The 18,622-nt window shown below is 39.2% G+C and overlaps 1 protein-coding gene across 11 annotated transcripts in view; it reads left to right on the top strand.

Moving 5' to 3' along the window:
* The window catches only part of INPP4A (inositol polyphosphate-4-phosphatase type I A), a 94,603-nt gene that overhangs the window by 12,902 nt on the left and 63,079 nt on the right, over nucleotides 1–18,622 (top strand). For 9 of the 11 annotated variants that reach the window (XM_059466083.1, XM_059466082.1, XM_059466077.1 and 6 more), the window contains exons 1-3: nucleotides 58–224; nucleotides 10,998–11,059; nucleotides 17,096–17,242. The gene's annotated coding sequence lies outside the window, so the exon portion shown is untranslated. Of the gene's footprint in view, nucleotides 1–47; nucleotides 225–10,997; nucleotides 11,060–17,095; nucleotides 17,243–18,622 lie in introns of those variants that run through there. The other 2 variants (XM_059466073.1, XM_059466074.1) reach the window with 2 other exon arrangements.

Raw genomic sequence — 18,622 nt, 5'->3', positions numbered from 1 at the left:
CCTGCAGCTCTGCATCTGCTCTGAGTCACTGCTATGACTCACACTGACAGTGTTCACGTTAGCTAGCGCTCAGATGGAGCAGCTCTGGCAACAGAAGAAGCAGGTTATATTATTGATTACCTGCTGCAGCACACAGTTGCACCAAGATTCATTTTTACGAGCACAGATGAAACAGAGGAGGCTCTACTGAGCACTGCTATTATTATTAGTATTGCTTTCTCAAGGTAAGAATGCCTGTTTATTTAAATATGTACCCTAGGGAATTTGGAGCTTGTGAAGTCTGAATTACTGTTGCTGCTATCCTCAGAGGATGCTGATCTTTAGAGCTGCGTTGCTGCAAAGCTTTGTCTGGGCTGTTTGCTGTGCCATATGGAGAATCATATGGCTAATGGGCAGTGTGTGTCCTAGGAAACAAAATAACTACTTTCTCATTCATTGATGTTATGTAAGGCATGGCAGCCATGTTAAGGACAGAAGACCTCTTTGAAGAAACAGTGCTGCTAGACGGTAGGACAAGGAAAACAAGTAGTTTTTAAGCAGCTCTCTGTTCTTTGGAGGGTGCTGCAGTTCTCTAGTTCTTGCTTAATGAACTTCTGTGTCAATAGAATAAAAAAAGCAGTTGTATTTGAAGTAGCAAAATAATTGTTTACCTTTAGAGTCACTGTGTTGTTCTGCCTTCAGCATTCAGGCTGAGACTGTGCATGTGATCCGTGCAGTGCCTGATGTAAACAGTTTCTTCAAATACTATAAGTGGTACTTCCAGATATTGGGGTGATTTTCATCTTGTGCCACTAAAAGCACATATGTCATGTTCTGGCAATTAGTAATATGCAAAAAATGAGACATGTTCTAGTTGGTGTTGACATATGCAGAGTAGGTGTAACATTTGTTTATGGTGGCTTTACTGCTATTTTACTCACTTTAGTGCTATAATTTTAACAGAGGTTAGACTGGTATCACTTATTATGCTCTTGTAGAATCCTCTGAGTCTTGAGCATTTGCTATATTCCCCACAAGAGATTTTTTAAGCTAGGGATTTTGGTTTTGAACTGCAGTAGTGAATTTATCTTAATTTATTTTTTTCTTTCCTACTCTTTTTTTCCCCCCATTTATTTTGTATTTTCAAAGCAGTATGCTTTTAAAGTACAGTGAGGTTGGCAGTTGCTTTCAATAATAAGGGAGCCAGATCACTTGTGTTTGTTTTCAGAATGAGGGGATGAGGGTATTTTCAAAACCTGATCATTTCCTAGATTACTTTCAGGTACTTGAAATTACCACTCATTTCCATGTAGAATTTACATAAAAGGGGTGACTGTCATCTTCTCTGGAAGAAATACGGTGCTGTAATAATAGCATTTAAAAATGACAGCATCTTTAGGTTCTTCTTCTGTATGCTAGTTTGTAGCATTTACTGATGGACAGTGTTTTCATTGCTACGAATTAACCAGATTTGGTGTTACTCTAGCTTTTATAATAGATTAGTTTCCTTAATAAAATGGAAAGCAAGGTCTGTTAGTGCATTTGTAGGATCTTTATACTTCTGATGACATACAACTTGGAAAACTACAGTGTGAGAGGAGCATTTAAAACAATATCTGTCATGGATGCCCAACTGCCAGAGGAAAAAATTTGTTGACTAATTTTTGTGACTTGTGTTTTTGATATTAAATATTTCTCATGTTACAGCATTATAAATGCAAACTAGTTTAAACAGTGGGTTTGGGACTGTTCGCTAACAAAATTCTGGCATGTGACAATCTCCTTCTCCTCCCAGACCCAAACAAGTAGATAAAACATTCTTTACAGTCTGAATTTTTCCACTGATTTGTATCTTAATTACTGTTATTTAAGATTGTGTCAGAATTTTGCTTAAACAATTGCCTTTAAGTATGGATTTAGGTACATAAAATCTGTGTTAAGTGCAAAGGAACCCGCTGCATTTGATCCTTCTGTGGAGGGATTTTGCAATAAGTGTAACAGGGCTTGTCAAAGTCTGCTCTCTAGGCACCCTGTTAGTTGAGTTTTGTTTCCTTAAGATGGCTTTGTATTAGGCTGCAAAGGTAACAAGTGGCAGAGGCTATTTGGATTATTTCACTGGTACTTTTTGGCAGGACTTGAATTGTGAGAGTTCATTACATCCTTGGCCTTTCTTTTCTGTAAACCCAAACAGAAGATCCCAGCTCTCTGTTCTCCCCTCCTGTTCCTAACCTACAGGATATCACAGCTGTTTTTCTCATCTCTGCATTACTACAGAGCCATGCTTTGTTATTTTTGCCTTCTCTAAAGCTTTTGTGAACTTCCTGCTGAAATTTAAGCCCCCTTTTTGATTCCCACTTCAGCTGCTCAGGTGTGGATTCTCTCCCCTTGGTAGGTTTTCCACCTAGGAAAGCCTTGAATGCCACAAAGCTCACATAATTCATCACTTCCCTATTGCTCCTTGTGCTGCTTGTGTTCCAAACAACAGATGGGGTCTTCAGGTTGTCCTTTATTTGTTTCTTCCTTTGTAGAACCTCTTGCTTTTTTTTGGTGGCTTCTTTTGTGGCCATGCTCTGTGTTACTCTGAGCCCTTTGTCGGCCTTACTGGCAGCTGCTGGATTAACTCTGATCTCTTACATGTTCTGCCCTCTCAGTCCTTGAGCAGAAGTTTGAAAACAGACAGTGGCATCATCCTTGGGCATGTGGTTCTACCTCTCCTTGCCATGACAGCAGGAAATGGCTGCAGGAAACAGAGCTGTTGCTGTGGGTAGTACGTAGATAAATTAGGACCCTAGAGAAAATAAAGCATTTCTCCGAAATTCTTTAGTGGGAGGAAGCACTTACTCTCCTGTTTTACACAAAAGCTGCATTAGCAATGATTTATAACTAGCCTTGCCTGATGAAGAACTTAGGGGAAATCCAGTCCTGTCATTGCAGTTCATTTAATTTATGTGAGTCATCTTTAATATGAGTGATATTTTTTATTGTATCGTATTTTTAGCTAATGATCAGCCCAGACTGGACCATTGCTGTTTCAGAAGCTAAGTTTTGCACAGAGTAAAAGATAGCTCATGCACTGAATAAGGATTTATGTTTTTCCCCAGAAGAAATAGTTGCCATATTTTCTGTGGTAATATGCTGTTTGACATTAGACTTCCTGATAAAGGACTCTGCAGTATATGAAAAAGCAGCATCTTGGTGTTTGTGTGGTACATCCTTGTCAGAGAACAGCACAGCATTTCTGTTTTCAAATAGGAATTTGAAATGGAGTGAGGGAAAAAAATTTATGAGTTGGGTTTTCTTTACAAGTTTTTGTTTCTTGTTTTGCATGTTTGATGTAAACCCATGTAAACTGGAGTTCTGTTGGAATAAAATCCTTGCATGTGAGCAGTATGAGTAGCACCATTTGCAGTACTGAACCATCTTGTTTGTTGAAGAACTTCTATTTTTATTTGTGTCATTTTTAGAGATGACAATTTTTACATGAGTTATTTTTGTGGTCTTGTATAAGTGTAAACATCTAGAGGGCATCTCCTCAGCCCCTTTGGCTGTTTTCTGAAGAACTCTTCTTGTAGGGATTAGATTTGTTGCCTGGTTTTAAAGAGGAGGGGGAAAGAGTTGTTAAATCTTTGTTTGTGGTGTGTCCTGAAAAGCTCTTCACTTAATCCTGAAGCAGTTCAAGCAGGAGGACACAGTGAGACAGTGAACACATCCTGGTTGCCCTGGAAGGCCTGAACTGCTAGAGGGGCCCCCAGCTTATTGTGTTGCACGAGCTTCTGCATCAGGCAAGAAAAGTCACAGTCTCATTTTTTATCTGTTTTAAACCTTTGTGTATTTTGAAGCTTGTGTTGGTTTAAATAAAGAGTGAATGGTACAGCCTACACTCTGAGGATAACAATGATGGTCCTTTCATTTGCCTTCCGGGTCGGGGTTTTCACTTGACTTCATGGCTATAGTCCCCCTGTCGTGCTCTGGAGTCAGAGCCAGTGTGAGGATGAGGGTAGTTCATTTTGCTCTGGTTAAATGAGGTTATGGCCTGGATTATGATGGCATGTTATTTCTGTGCAGAATTGTCCTTGTATTTTATAGGGATACAGCAATCTGGGATTAGCTCTGTTTTCATTTCAAATTGATGCTTTGCCTTTAAAGCAACAGAGTACCTCTGACTCGTCTGCATAAGCTTAAATAAACAGCACCTAATTGGTAGGTTTGATGTCTCACATAACACTGAATTGACCTTCTATGTTCAGGTGAAATGCAGTTTAAAGGGTGTGGGTTCATGATCCTTAATTCAAATTTACTTTTTAGATAAATACTTGTTACTTCCAGATGACAAAGCAGCTACAGGCAGAAGTGAATAGCAGAGCATGGAGTCTGCTGTTAAAAAAAAAAAAAAAGACAGCACTACAATATTCTAGATTGCACTAAATGCCAATAACTTCATCCAATTTCCTGTATGTGATAGGTGAATATATTATAAGTCCCAGATTCCTGAAATACAAACTGCTATAAAAGATTTCTTCTGTCTCATTTCAGAAATAGACACAAGTGGCCTGACTTTACCGGATAAGATTTATTTTTTTCCAGGCTTCAATGTTATTTCTGTCAAGCAGTTGGAAGAGCTTCTTCTGAGGATATGTGGACCAAAATGGTAAAATGTTGATTTGTATAATGCACATACAAGGACATGAAATAAATAATGCCACATTGACAGTGTCCTCTATTGTTTCAGGAAAACTCGGAAGAAGAGCGCTTTTGAACTCTGTATGATATGTGGATTTGTATGAAAAGGACTGTGTCACAAGTATTACTCTCATTAAATATTAGCATCATGGCTCTAAATACATGACATAAAAATGCATGCAACTGAGCTGGCTAGAGTGAGCTCTTTCTGTCATAAACACTCTCTCAAATGTGGGTGTCTGGGAAAAGTTACTCAAATTATTCTCTGTTCCTGAGAGACATAGATGACTTTCAATTGTGTTTTGGTAAACAGGAGGTAGTGAGTAATAGGAAGAATGTGGCCATTGTGGTTTTGCCTGCATAAGGAAGATTTCTCTTCATTGTCCCATAGCTCTGTAGATTCTGATGAGAACATGGTATTATAATGCTGACACTTATACAGAAAACTGATTTTACACAGGAAAGTTGCTTGGAAAAGTGACTACTCTTTTGCTGGTACATAGTAAGGAAGACAGATTTTGCTGGAATGCAGTAAGAGAGACAGAGTGCATGGGCAGAGTGGAAAGAGATGAGCACCTTCAGGGTACAGAAAGCAGTTGAGAGGGGGGCCTGGTTGGGCACATGGAAGGATAAACCTCCATTTGCACAGGGAGAGTGTGAGGGAAACAGCTGCTTTTATGTGTAGAAGTGAGAGAAGGCTGCCAGTGTCTATGTCTGTGTGTGATCTGAGGAAGGGAGGGGTTTGGCTTCAACACCCATGTTATCTCCATTCTGACTTCCTTGTAAATGCTTTGACTTTTTTGGGGTGATGCAAATATTTCCTAATACCTCAAGAAGGACTGCGTGTTCTTTTCTGTACTTGTTAGTGGGATTTATATTTCAGATATCTAAACATCACCGTAGTCTTTAAATTTCATGGAAAATCAAAATGTCACAAGGGGCCACCGGTAAGAATTTATTGTGGGCTAGAAAAAAATTGGCACAGATAAGAATTGTCTCTTTAAAAAACAGGGGTGTCTTTAAATAGCAATTTAATGTAAAATTTAGCAGAAAGACAAATGGAGGACAGAACACTTACCAGTGACGATCTGCTTAGCTGATGTTATATTTGTGATAAGTAGGAGACAAGAACTCTTGTAATTTGACTCAATTTATGTGAAGATTTGATCCCCCTTCCAGTCATAAGCAAGGCATCCAGGATAAATGGGAAGAGCATTTTCTTCTTAGTACAGCACTTTATTGTCACTAGCAACATTTGCAGACATCTAAAAGATTGCTGGGAAGGCATATGTCAAATAGGCATTTGGGAGGGCTGTGGTAACTGATGAAGGAAGAATGTTACAGTATGCAGCATTTTTTTCTTTTAAGTATTAAACCTTTCCCAACCTCCCTAGAACTTGCATTTTTTTCCCCTGCTCCTTTGTGATTCGCATTTCTGGAAAACAACCTTCACAGTAAGCATGACTGTTTACATGAATATAAAGTTAATAATGCAGCCTAGATTTCTCCATATTGTACTGTATGTTTCATGGCTGGAGTACCCAATGTTCCCATTTACATGAGCTCTCAAGCTGCATTCGGGGGCTCATAAAATGAACATTACAAGTCCAGTTTGTAGGATGTCTCAACATCTTGGGAATTTGTGTAAAACTTAACATCCTCAGAAAATTATCGGTTACACTGCATGAAGATAATTTCCAGCCGTTGTTCCTTGGATGTTTAGTTTTGCAGTGAAATATTATCTAGCTTGAAAACATTGCCTCCCATGATAAAAAAGGGAGAGGCATTGTGGGCATTTGGTAGCTGAATAAAATGTGTCTTACTGTGACAATGATAGAATAAATGAAAGAAGAGAGTAAGAATTTTAGACACTGGACACCATTCATTTGCTATCAACACTATTACAAAATTGTTCACAGCTGGTGCACCATGGTCCTGGGTGTCACCTCATCTTTTTGCATAAACACATAGCAGATGGTTGAGTCAGTAATGCTTGTGAAATCAAACCATGTCTTCTCTTTAGTATGTAAAATAGAATATGAAATACAGGATCTACTTGTGCAAACCCCTTTGACCTCAAGTCTGTCTTTTGTAATCTTCTCTTCCTGGCTTCCCGTTTTGCAGAACTGCGCTCTTTATCTCGACTGATTTTTGTGGAGGTGTGTATTTGACAGTGTTGAGGAATGGACCTAATGTTGGGTCATGCTCTGGGTTCTGACTCTGTGTGTTCAACCTGGGGAGGTATTTCTGTGTTCTGTGATTTTCTTTTCATAAAAATCACATGTAGAGCAAAGTAAATTGTTTCTGTATTTCTGCCTGACAAGAAACTGTGACTCCAGAAACACAGCCTAGCATTAGGAATGTTAAAGCACTGCTGCAACCAAGTGATAGATAGAGTTGAAGATGTGTTTTATTCCTTCACAACCAGGAGCTGAGAATAGATAAAATTTTAATGTTGTGTACATAATGTGCACAGTACAGGTTGCGTACATAATGCAAGTGGATCTGAAGTAATTCTGGGGAAGTGACATGAAGACAAGGCAGGTTTATTCTTTTCCTGGAGGGTATATTTTGGTGTAATTGTGATAGCATCTTATGTAAATACTGCAAAAAGAGGTGCCATATTGATCACAATAATGATTTGCTCAGAATGAAGTGAGTTTATCTTCTTTACATTCTTGTTTCCTGTAAACTGGTGTTTCAAAATGAGGAATGAAGAAAGAGCCCAAGAAATAATATATTGCAAGAGTGGCCATAGAGTTGAGACAATGCAGTATTTTATTTGCCCCAAAGCAAAGGAGATCAGACAGCACAGCAGGACACACAGTATTTTCTACCTTCTATCTGCTAGAAAAAGAACATGCTGCCTGTGTTTGTAGGCTGGTTATTGGAAACTTGAGCCTCTAAAATATGTTTACAGGAAATATCTTCTGAGCTACACTGAGTCTAACAGCTTGTTTTGAATGAGCATTAGTTTGCAGCTCTGCTGTCATGTGGTTCATCCTCACCTTCTTGTCCACTGCAGAGTTTCTTGTTCCTCCAATTTGCCAGTATTATCAGCAAACAGTCCTTCCCCATCTTGAGCTTGTTAGAGAGCTTTGGTTTTACATTGTACCTTTTGCAAAGTGTTCTGTTTTGCTCTTTTTCTTCTGTCCAACTATTCTGGGGAGAAGTTGGGTGGGGTGGTGGAGTCTTTTTTTTTTTTATTGAGTCTTTTTACTTTTAATGTGGTGTGCTTGGATTTTTTTTTTTTTTTTAAGACTTTTAGGTTATACCAACATGTGCCATTTTGGCTCACCTCCAGTCAAAGTAGCTCTGCTTTTCCCCAATTACCTAATAGACAAAATCCCACCTGGTGACATGGGTTGCAGGTACCCTTCAGAGGTGTTGACACCACATTTAATTGCAAAGGAGCAGTGTTAGTTGTGCCTTCCTTCCTGGAATGATTTAGCTGCTATCCAGTGAGTCAGAAAGAAGGAAGAAGGGAGCATGGAGGAGAAAGTGAGGGATTTCCAATGAGGGCATGTACACTCCCTGTTATTTTTGTGTTTAGTTTTTATAATGCTGATGTTTTTCTGAACAAAATAGTGTCATGCACTTCACTTTCTGCAGTTCTTTGGAATAATGGTTTGGCAGATTTAATGGAGAAATTATGTTCTCCTTAATTTATGTGGTAACACTGGATGCAAGTATAAGTGATTGGGGAGAGAAAAAGCCTCACTGTGTATAATTTCTGTACAGAGAATGATCTGAATGGCTTTTAAAATCTGGCAGCAAGCTCTAAGGTTTGAACTGCCATCATCAGTCTAGTGCAAAACAATTTCTGAATGGTTTTAATTAAGCAAAACCATGCTGCAGTCTTTAATAAAATGTGTTTTTTTGAGTTTTTTCTGTAATGAAGCTGTCTTAATGCAAAAGGCCAGAGAAAGAAGGCAGAACATGTAGAGAAGGTGGTCCTTTGGTGCAGTCTACGGTAGTACACTACCACACTCTGCTATCGTTTTATTGCTATTACAGGGCAATATAATTTTAAAACTTTACAATGTAAGGGGCAAAGGGGCTTGAATTGGTGCCTAGTTAGAATTTTTCATCTGCAGGTGCCATTGGCATCTCAGAATGTAATACCTGGTCATGTGCTGTTGGTCTTCAGTTTAGTTGTGATAGCTAAAGCTGCACTTTGACAGGTCTTAATCAGGTACCAAAGTGCAACAGAACAGGAGTGCAATTAAAAACTGGTTGTGTCAAAGAGGAGGACTTAAAAATGGCCTCTAGAAATGTAGTTGAAAGCCCAAAGTTGCTTTCAGAAGGGGATGCAGAGCAGGAGGGCATCTGCAGGAGGTCAGAAATTGCAGAGAGATTGGTAGGGGTAGGTCTGGCCTTCTCTGCAGAAGTTGAAATTTTTTAAAAAAAATCTCACTGATGGGCTGATTTTAAAACACATCACCAATCTCAGTGCTGCTTTGCAAGATGGGTATGACTTGCTAAAGGTGGTGAACAAGTTAGGAATATGACTTTGCAACAAAGAAGCTCAATGTACTTACTAGGTCACGTTGTCTCTTTTACAGATATGTGAGCTAAGCCACAAAGTTGAAAAGGATTTGCCTGTCTCCACAGAACTAATCTGTTTTTTGTCACAGTGTTGAAAATAGAATTTTTAGATTCCTTTTTCATCTCTGCCATTTCAGTTTCTTCCTTTAAATTAAAGAAATAACAACTGACCAGGTTTAAGTTTTATATTAGATATCTTGAAGGTGAAGGTGGTACAGTATATTACAGGATATTAATATTGTAGGTCCACAGTATCAGCCCCTGATCTTGTCACTGTGACTGGCAATGACTTGCCTTGACAGTAGCCTTCATGGTGTCTAGGAGCTTTCACAGCTTTCCTCTGCTTTCAGAGTGGAAAAATACAAAATAACCATACTAAATAAATACAGATGAAGTTATAAAGAATATTAAATTGGAACTTAGCAACTGAATTTGCCAATATAAAAATGATTTTAAATAGTATATGATTTTTTTTGATAACTTGGCTATCACAGTTACCCTGAAAAGAGCTCCATATAATGTTAGATGTCTCCGTCCTCATGGAGGACGAAAAGCCAAGATTAATTAAATACTTTGTAACCTCTCATCTGAACTGACAGTCATAGATGTGAACCTCGAGTTTGTTCTTCTGACTTCACCTTGGACAATGAAAAGGGAGCAAAACCTAATCTGCTTTGCAGGCCACTTCTATGACGAGGTATAATTTTGCAAGAAATTTTAGATGCTTTGTTTATGAGTCCGTGAAAGCACAGGGCTAGATGCGTTTTCCTGATTATTCAATCTGTTTTAACATTGGTGTAACACTTTATTACATGGAAAACAAGGATTCCCTTGTCTAAACTTTTTTCGTTGCTATTATTCAGCTTACATTTGTTACTTTGTTAACATTCTGTTTATCTTAACACTTTTTTTCACCTCAGTGTTGAAAGCCCTCATTATGTATCTCTGCAGAGCAAATTGTAACTCATCTCAGCTTCCACTTTGCTGAGTTTAACAGTGTTCGTGCAGAAGGTGGCTCTTCCTCGTCTGCACAAGCCTTTCTCTGCATGTTGCAGACTGAGCTGGATGCTGTTCAGCTCATTGCAGCAAGTGTTCCTAACTTAGTTTCATTGCTGCTGCTTGTAGCAACAGGAGCACATTGCTGGTACACCCCGGTGAAGTAGCTCCCTTTTTGAGGCTCTGTTATCTGACTGGAAGGCCTTCTTTCTTCTTGGTTTTTATCAACTAATAAGTTCCCAATTGGTAGCAGAAGTTCTTGTCAGTCTGTAGCGTGCTGTTTTATCTTTGTACTTTCTAACTTCTTTCTTTTACTTCAGTTCTGGTTCTCCTTTGTTAGTTTTGCTGTAAGCTGATGAATTGCATCTTAATTACTGCATCACACATTTGAACACTGCTTTATGTATGAATCTTTCCTGAATTTAGTGTTTTGAGGAGCGCTACTTTTCTTAATCTTACTGTATATATTTATATGGTTGCCCCATGTGTACATTTTAATAGAGAAGCATCTTCTCCACATGGGAACCTGTTGACTTGCCACAGTTTTGTAGTACCACACTCAAAGATTTCTAACATGCTCCATTGAAGGGAAATTGTAGATATTTCAGGTTAAAATTACACTGGAAGGCATACTACTTGATAAGTTCATGTTTTGACCTCAAGATAAAAAGTTTGATCCATAGTTCCTGTAATTACTACTTACTGCACAACCCCCCCCCCCCAATCCTATACTACTAGCCTGCTTATATGGATTGATTCAGTCAGAAATAATTTGTGCTTTTTGTGTCTTTCAGACTTCATTAAAAAAAAGAACTGGATACACATGCTGAATTTAATTTGTGAAAGGTGGAGTAAGGTAAGATAATTTTAGTCACTACTACTGTAATGTGTGATGATCTGTTGACACTCAAGGCAAGGGTTCAAAGATTCATCATAAATTAGAGGCAGGGAAATCTACAAGGAACTTTCAGCCTTGGAAATAATGAAGCACTGACAAGATCCAACATTCTGGTACCAGTGGCATGCTTTTACCACATGGTTTGTAGTGTGACTAGTTCATTATATTGGCCAGGGGTTTTCTGTTCTTATTTGCATGCATTGCCCACAGAAGGTGAGGAAGTTCAATAGCTAGTGACAGTATGATATGTTTGTATTTGGACAAATTATGTGTTTCTGGAAGTCTGTGAGATTTAAAGTACAGCCTATGCTGAAAGGCCAATATTTGTTGCCTGTTTCTGCCATAGGAGCAAACCAGACTTTCTTTACTTTTTCTCCTTAACCATCCAGAAATATTGTTGAAGAAGACAAGTCTGCCTGTCACTGAGCATTGCTGTAGCATGGAGCAGTATCCTTCAGGATGGGATCTGAACCTTGCTGGGCACAAATGTTTGTGAAACATTTGCTTCTCCAGTGAAAGAGCTGCTTTATGTCCTCTGTGTGGCAGGGTGCAGAGGCTGGTGGTCACATTTCTAGGCCCTGAGAGAGAAATCTCTGTCTCTGGGACTCCTATTAGCAGAAGTGAGAAGACTCTTGGCCACTTGTTTCCAAGCAAAGTTCAGTCATAGGACTCCTCTTGCTTCCTGTGTGCAGAGCAGCTGTGTTTTGAGCTAAGCAGCTGCTTCTGGCATTCCAGAGTAAGAGAAGTTGGCCACATATGCTGATGAGCTGCGGGGATGTGGCCTGAACTGCAAGGCAGTATGAAGCAGACTAATAATAAGAGTCTTCTGGTAGGTGCAGGAAGTTTTGCTGGTATGGGAGTAGGAAGTAGTGAGAGGTGTAACAGGATGCTCTTGGTCAAATGTGATGCTTATGGTTGCATGCAGAAATGGAGGGTGGACCTCAGTGTCCTTGTCCCTGATGTAGTGCCCTTAGTCCCCTTTTACAGAGTTCAGCAAATAATGAATGGTGGAGTAGAGTCAATGGTGAGCGGTATTGACTTCTCAGAGATGTTATTCCCCCGCTCCTGCTAAGGGAGATCAGATTACTTTGTAAGGTCAAGCAGACAAAGTCAGCAGATGCACTTTCTCCTGAAGCATTGCTTTTCTTGTGTTAAATGTGTGTCTTAATGCAGACTGAGAATCAATTACTGGAAAGTCTAGAGAGATGTGCTGCCATGGCTGTGCCCACATCTGAAATTAAAGCAAATGGTCGATACCATGGACTCAGTTATTTAATTGGGGCAGAATGGAAGAGAGTGCACAACAGGATGCTCTAGGGGGTTATGTTTAATTTTTTTTCTTTTGACCATCTTGAACTGCTCAATGAAGAACAACTTGGGAATCAGGCATGCACTTACAGATCTTTCTCCATGCCAAGAAGGCCAGGATAAAGTTGCCGACAGCAAATTAGCATTGCCAGATCCTGTAGCTCTATTGTGACTTAAAAGGAATTGCAGTAATACCAGTCATTCATACCATTTTTCTTTCTTTTATTAATCATTGTCTGCATTGGAAAAGAAATGCCTGAGGCAATCCTTCATCCCCATCCAATGCAGCTCTGTTTCTTGCTGAAGAAATTAAAAAAGAATTGTCATTCTACCCCAAGACAGCTATGACTTCTCCCTTGTGGGGTCTGTCTCCACACTTGCAAAGAAATCCACAATAATAGAGCTAAAAGCCAGCATTTGGGGCTCCCCTACAGGGACAGCATATCATCCTAATTAAGTGTTTCTCAAATACAGCCCTGACTGTGCAACCCACTCCATTTTTTGTCAGATTGCACTACCTGCTTGAAGCTTTGTGTTAGAGTAGATCTGGAGAGAAGATAGGAGAGAAAGAAAAGAGAATGCCACCACTTCTGTTTGCCTGTTTGCTTGGTACTTTGGTGAATACTTTCTTTCTACTGATGTAGATTTAGTGGCTTCTTCATTAGGAGTCAAACTCTATGTTGCATATGTAAAGCTCCACATAATTTTTTGATTATGGCTCCTTAATTGTGTGTAAGACAGGTTATGTCACTCTTTTTAAGTAAAAGTAACAGCTTTCTCTTCAGTCAGTTCTCTGGGTGACATCTCTAGAAAATGTGCCCTGCTAAATTATGTACTGGTGTAGATGATGAGTGCACAAACAGCACAGGTGACTGACTAAGGAGAGGTGATCATTAATATAAGCACAGCAAGCTGCTTTATGATTATTGTTCTTTCCTTTTACTGCAGATTTTCTATCTGCTTTTACAATTTGAGGCTTTTTAGCAAAAACCACCAGCATTTGCTAGTTTGTTCCTTTTTCCTTCTTGCCAGTTTGTAAAGTATAAATGCAGAGCAGGCCATGTGTGACTGTGTGGCTGTGTTCAATGTGCAGTGATTTTGTTTCTTAGGGCCTAATGTTCATCATCCTCTTGTTAATACTAGATCAAATCATGCCCCATGCCAACGTGGCATGGATAATTGCAATAACTACATGGGCAGTCATTGCATAATGTGTGCCACTTGGCCTTTCTGTAATATTCTGTATTCCATTAGAGGGTTTTCTGACTGCTGGCTTTAGTATACAGAGCTAACCATGGCTTTTAGCAGTGAAGAGAGAGATGAAGAACTGAGTTTGAATAACGTGTTATGTGAAGGCGTAATGGTATTGAATAGAGCCTGAATCCAGGAAGAGGGAGAGAAAGAAAAGTAAGAGGACATAATGTCACATAGCTAATGAGAACAGCTGAAGAGGGCACAAAGGGAAAAGGCAGAGGCAGAATTTCAAATGTTTTAAGTGTCTGGAAACAAGAGCGATCTGTGGTCTATTACTTTGGTTCTTTCTTACGGCTTTTGTCTCTTTTTACAAATATTTTGTCTGTATTATATTCTGTGCAAGCACAAAAATCAAGTTTTTTCTTGAATTAAATGCTACTCTTACATCAACCCTTTTAAAGTCTTTGGAAGTTTATCCAGCCCAAGCTTGCATTCAATTCAATAACATTAATTTTACTCCTGTGTTTGCATTTTAATTATAAAGCTGTTACAATGTTTAAATTACAAAATGTCCAGTACCTAATTGTTAATAATCTCAGTATTATCCTTGGGAGATACATAGATGAACTACCACAGAATAGTAATGAGGGTTTCAGCAATAATTGTTTCACTAAAACATACTGAGAGATTTAACACTTAATGTGAACCAACTAAACCAACTTTCAAAACCAGCTGCTTACCATGCTTCTTTCATTCATGGAAACTCTGCATATGGATAATTTCCTACTTCCATCAGTATTTTCCTTTTAGCTAGGAAGATAGGAAGTAACCATGTAAGTCCTCAGGTACAGACTTCCCCACACCAGAAGGTCTGGACTGTGCAGTACAAACACCTGTGAACACTCTGTATGGTCTCCTTACATATGGCCTGCAATAACTTGAAGTACTGCAATAAAAGACAAAAAATCTGCAGTTTGTTTCGTACCGAGGCATTGCTAGCATGCTACTCTGTGAAGAATAAATAACAGAATAGACTCATAGTTATTTTTAACTTTAGTGCAGGATTTCTCATGACTTTGGGGGGGCAGGGAAAATTTTTAAATTCATATCTTTTAACTGTAGTCAGACATCTCAATAAAAGTCCTCTGTAGACACTGAGGATCTGCAGCCCTTGGTGAAGTCAGGAGCAATTGTCAGTGATCTAAGATCTCCCAAAAACTCAGGTCAGTCTTAAAATCTACACCAGGAGAAATGTTAACTTTTCTGCTTGCTACAGTGGAACTGAAGCCTATAGTTGTGCGTCTGCTCATGTGCTGCCCCTCAGCTGAGTCACCTTCCTGAACCAGAACTTACTTGATCATAGAATCTCCTGAGCTGGAAGGAACCCCCGAGGATCATCAAGTCCAACTCTTGATCCTGCACAGGGCAGCCCCAAGGATCCCACCCTGAGCCTTAGGGTGTTGTCCAAATGCTTCTTGAACTCTGTCAGGCTTGGTTGGTGCTGTGACCAGCCTGGGGAGCTGTTCCAGTGCCCAACCACCTGGGTGAAGAACCTTTTCCTAATATCTAACCAAACCTTGCCAACACAGCTTCATGCCATTCCCTTGCAGTTCTGTCACTGGTCACCAAAGAGAAGAGATTGGTGCCTGCCCTCCCGCTTCTCCCCCTCCTATTGGATGTCCCATAGCTAATAATTTAGCACAATTAGACATTTTTAGCCATGATATTCAGAAGAAATCTTAACTGCTTGCCTATTTTGATGATTGTGGGACATGTGCAGGCAGCTACAAACCTACTGCTAAAGCACCAAGATGCACAACTCACACTTGTGTTGTTTGAAGAATTGAGTCAGTAAGTGAGTATATTAAAATTAAGACCAAATTCGTCTGAAGGAGGCAACATATAAAAATATTACCTTTTAACAAAATGATCACTTGCAGCTCAAGGCAGAGAAATGCAAATGTGGGTCAGAAAAAGGGTTTGAAACTGCAGACTAAGAAATGTTTTGTACTTTTAAGGTTTTTTTGGGGTTTTGTTGTTTTGGGTTTTTTTGCATTTTATTTCAAGCTGATAGAGATACCAAAACACTAAAACAATGAGAAGAGGAAGAAAAACAAAAACCAAATTCTCACAGCATGTTAACAGATTTCTTGAAATGAATGGTGTACTTATTATTTTTAAAAGCTTTTGGATATTATCAAGAAAATCATCATGCCTTATAACAGAAACTTTTCCAGATGTTGCATGCTTGAGTGACCCAAGTAATTGAAAAGCCTACATGGACGTATTCAACAGTTTGTGAATATAAGAAATTGAACTGAATAATGAGAATTTAAGGTACTGTGCAACTCTCAGAGGCTTGTGTGACAGAATCCCACAAACATTTCAGATTTGCACTGGAATTTCCCATAAGACTGGAAAGGACCCCCAAGATTATAGAGACCAACACATACAGAGTTATACAAAGGCTTTAACTATATCCTATGTTTTTTGTGGTCTCAGGAGATTTCAGGAAGTCTTGGGTGTTTTACTCATGATATTACATTTCTCAGACAAAGCATCCAATTTTTGCATCTCTCATATTTTAAAATCAATCAGAATTTCTGACTGTCAGAATAGCTTTTTAAGTTGCTCCATTGGGAGTTTCCAATTTGGGAATTTCTTCAAGGTACTTTTTATATGTGTGATTGAAATATAGATCCGTTACTAGGATATTTTAGAGGATTTTTATTACTTATACTATTGAATTTTACATATATGGAAATATAGGCAACTTCAGGCTTGTTAATTTGACCCTAATAACCTTAGAAATATTTTTTAAGGAATAAATAATTAAAGACATGGGAATTGAGGGGAGGAAGGATGAAGCACAATCTATTTTTCTAAGATAGGTCAAACTGGCCTAGTATCTTTTTTTAATAAGAAAGTAGGTTTTCTAGAAAAATAAATGGGCTAGATCTGGTCTCTCTGGATTCTACTGAGCCATTTAATACGGTGTTGCAATAAAAATACTGTTCAAGGTGGAGGAAGATTAAGTTAGTGTAAGAACTGTAAACACACCCAAAGAACTGCCATTAGAGAGACAGAAGGAGGTAGATATATATCATTAATTATTTTCTGGGAGTTGGCTTGTTTAGTTTTCTTGAGGCTTTTTTGTTTGTTTTGTTTTGTTTTTTTCTGCAGTTGATATTGTTGGCATGCTGTATTGAAAGCAGGCTGTTGAAACTTGTGGATGGGAGTAGGATGTTAATTTCTAGTGCGCAGTTTTAGGTGGAGTGACTATACAATTAACTGGACAATTAGATAATACTAAAGGGATGTAATTCAACCCAGCAACGTGTCAGGCCACACATTGTCATGAATTCTCTTACCCAGTTTAACCTTGATATCCAAATTAGCAGTATGACAGTCTGAGCTCTTATGTAATCAGGGGAAAGAGGCAGATTTTTAATTAGGCACCCAACTCCTGCTTTCTCTCTTCACTGTTAACAGAGCCTGGGCACCTGACTCTGGCATCAGTGCTGAGTGCCTGAAACTGGATGGTGCTACAGCCTCAGCTTAGGAAGTAATGCAGCAACTTTTCCTATGAAGAGGGAGTTCAGCAATGGAAGATTTTGAAGGAGAAAGGCCTATATGAGGGTAAGTGGGTTTAAGTTTGTCTTTAGTTTGTCAGTTTGATACCATCATGAAAATGATGTATGGGGTACAGGCAAGTGTCAAAAAGAGGTATTTCCAGTTGAGGGAGGCAATCTCAGCTGGGTGCATCTGGGCTGGGACCTGATACAGCATAAGTGTGCAACACCTCTTGCAGTGTCTGAGAAACCTCACCCTCAGTATGTGATAGAGGCAGAGAAAACTGAAAGAGGGTGGATTTAGATTAGATATGAAGAAGTAATTTTTTACAGTGTGAATGGTGAGACATTGCAACAGGTTGCCCAAAGAAGCTGTGGATGCCCCATCCCTGAGAGTGTTCAAAGCCAGGTTGGATGTGGCTCTGAACAACTTGGTCTAGTGGAAAGTCTCCCTGCCTATGGCAGGTTTAGTTGGTCTTTGAGGTCCATTTCAACTCAAACCACTTGGTGAAAAACTGCAGGGATGATCAAAGACCTTATGTTACAAGAGGAGTCTGAGACAGCTGTGTTGGGTATGTCAGGAAGACTGATAAAATGGGAAATGTAATTGCCACAGCTCTGCTGCTGCAGTTATGGGGAGCATTGAAATGTGGCTGATATCAGCTAGGTTACAGCCAACAAGCAGGATGTCTGCAGAGGACTAATGCAGGTCTATGTGCAACATTAGTATTGTAGGAAGATTGATACCAAACCAGAAGTGTCTATTTGTGTGATTTAGAGGTGATGTGAATATATGGCATGTCTTACTGATTGAGTTTGTGCATTCACCTAGCACGTGGATAAAATATTTAACCAACATAGAATGCATAGTGATAATTGCATAATACATGACAGTAATCAGTAGGAGAATGCTTTATGTAAAATTAGGAGCAAGCTTCAAGATTTATAAAGGTCAGTGATTGCTTGGATTCAGCAGGATTTAGGCTGTTTGGGCTGCTTGTGCTTTTTGATAACTCCTATAGAGTGTAATGCTTACCATCTGCTGTATTGCCCTGCAGTTCTCCTGCACAGCACATGGAAAACTGTGGGATAAATCAGGCTTTGAGTGAATTTGTAGGGCTGGAAAAAGGCATGTTTAGTTTAGCCTGTGACAAATATACATTTAGAAGCTGACTGCTGGGTAGCAAACTCATGACCACTGAGACAAAAGCTTGCTCTGAAGTGAAAACTGTGGTTGTAGATCCCTGATGTGCCTGTAGTGACAAATGATGGGTGCAGCACTTACAGTCAGTGACAGCCCTTGCCCCAGATACCTCCTTATTTTGACAAACACTGAAATTTAAAATTGTGTGTTAGTGAAGAGCTGCCCTTTCCCTGGATGTTGGTTTGTCCCAACACTGGGTTTGAAAAGAAGTTGAATCCTTTGAGCAATGGTGAATAATGTGCT

The sequence above is a fragment of the Ammospiza nelsoni genome, chromosome 2, assembly GCF_027579445.1.
Source record: "Ammospiza nelsoni isolate bAmmNel1 chromosome 2, bAmmNel1.pri, whole genome shotgun sequence".
In the NCBI taxonomy this organism is placed as follows: domain Eukaryota; kingdom Metazoa; phylum Chordata; class Aves; order Passeriformes; family Passerellidae; genus Ammospiza; species Ammospiza nelsoni.
The sequence above is the reverse complement of the archived record's forward strand: the minus strand, read 5'-3'. Positions and strand labels throughout refer to the sequence as shown.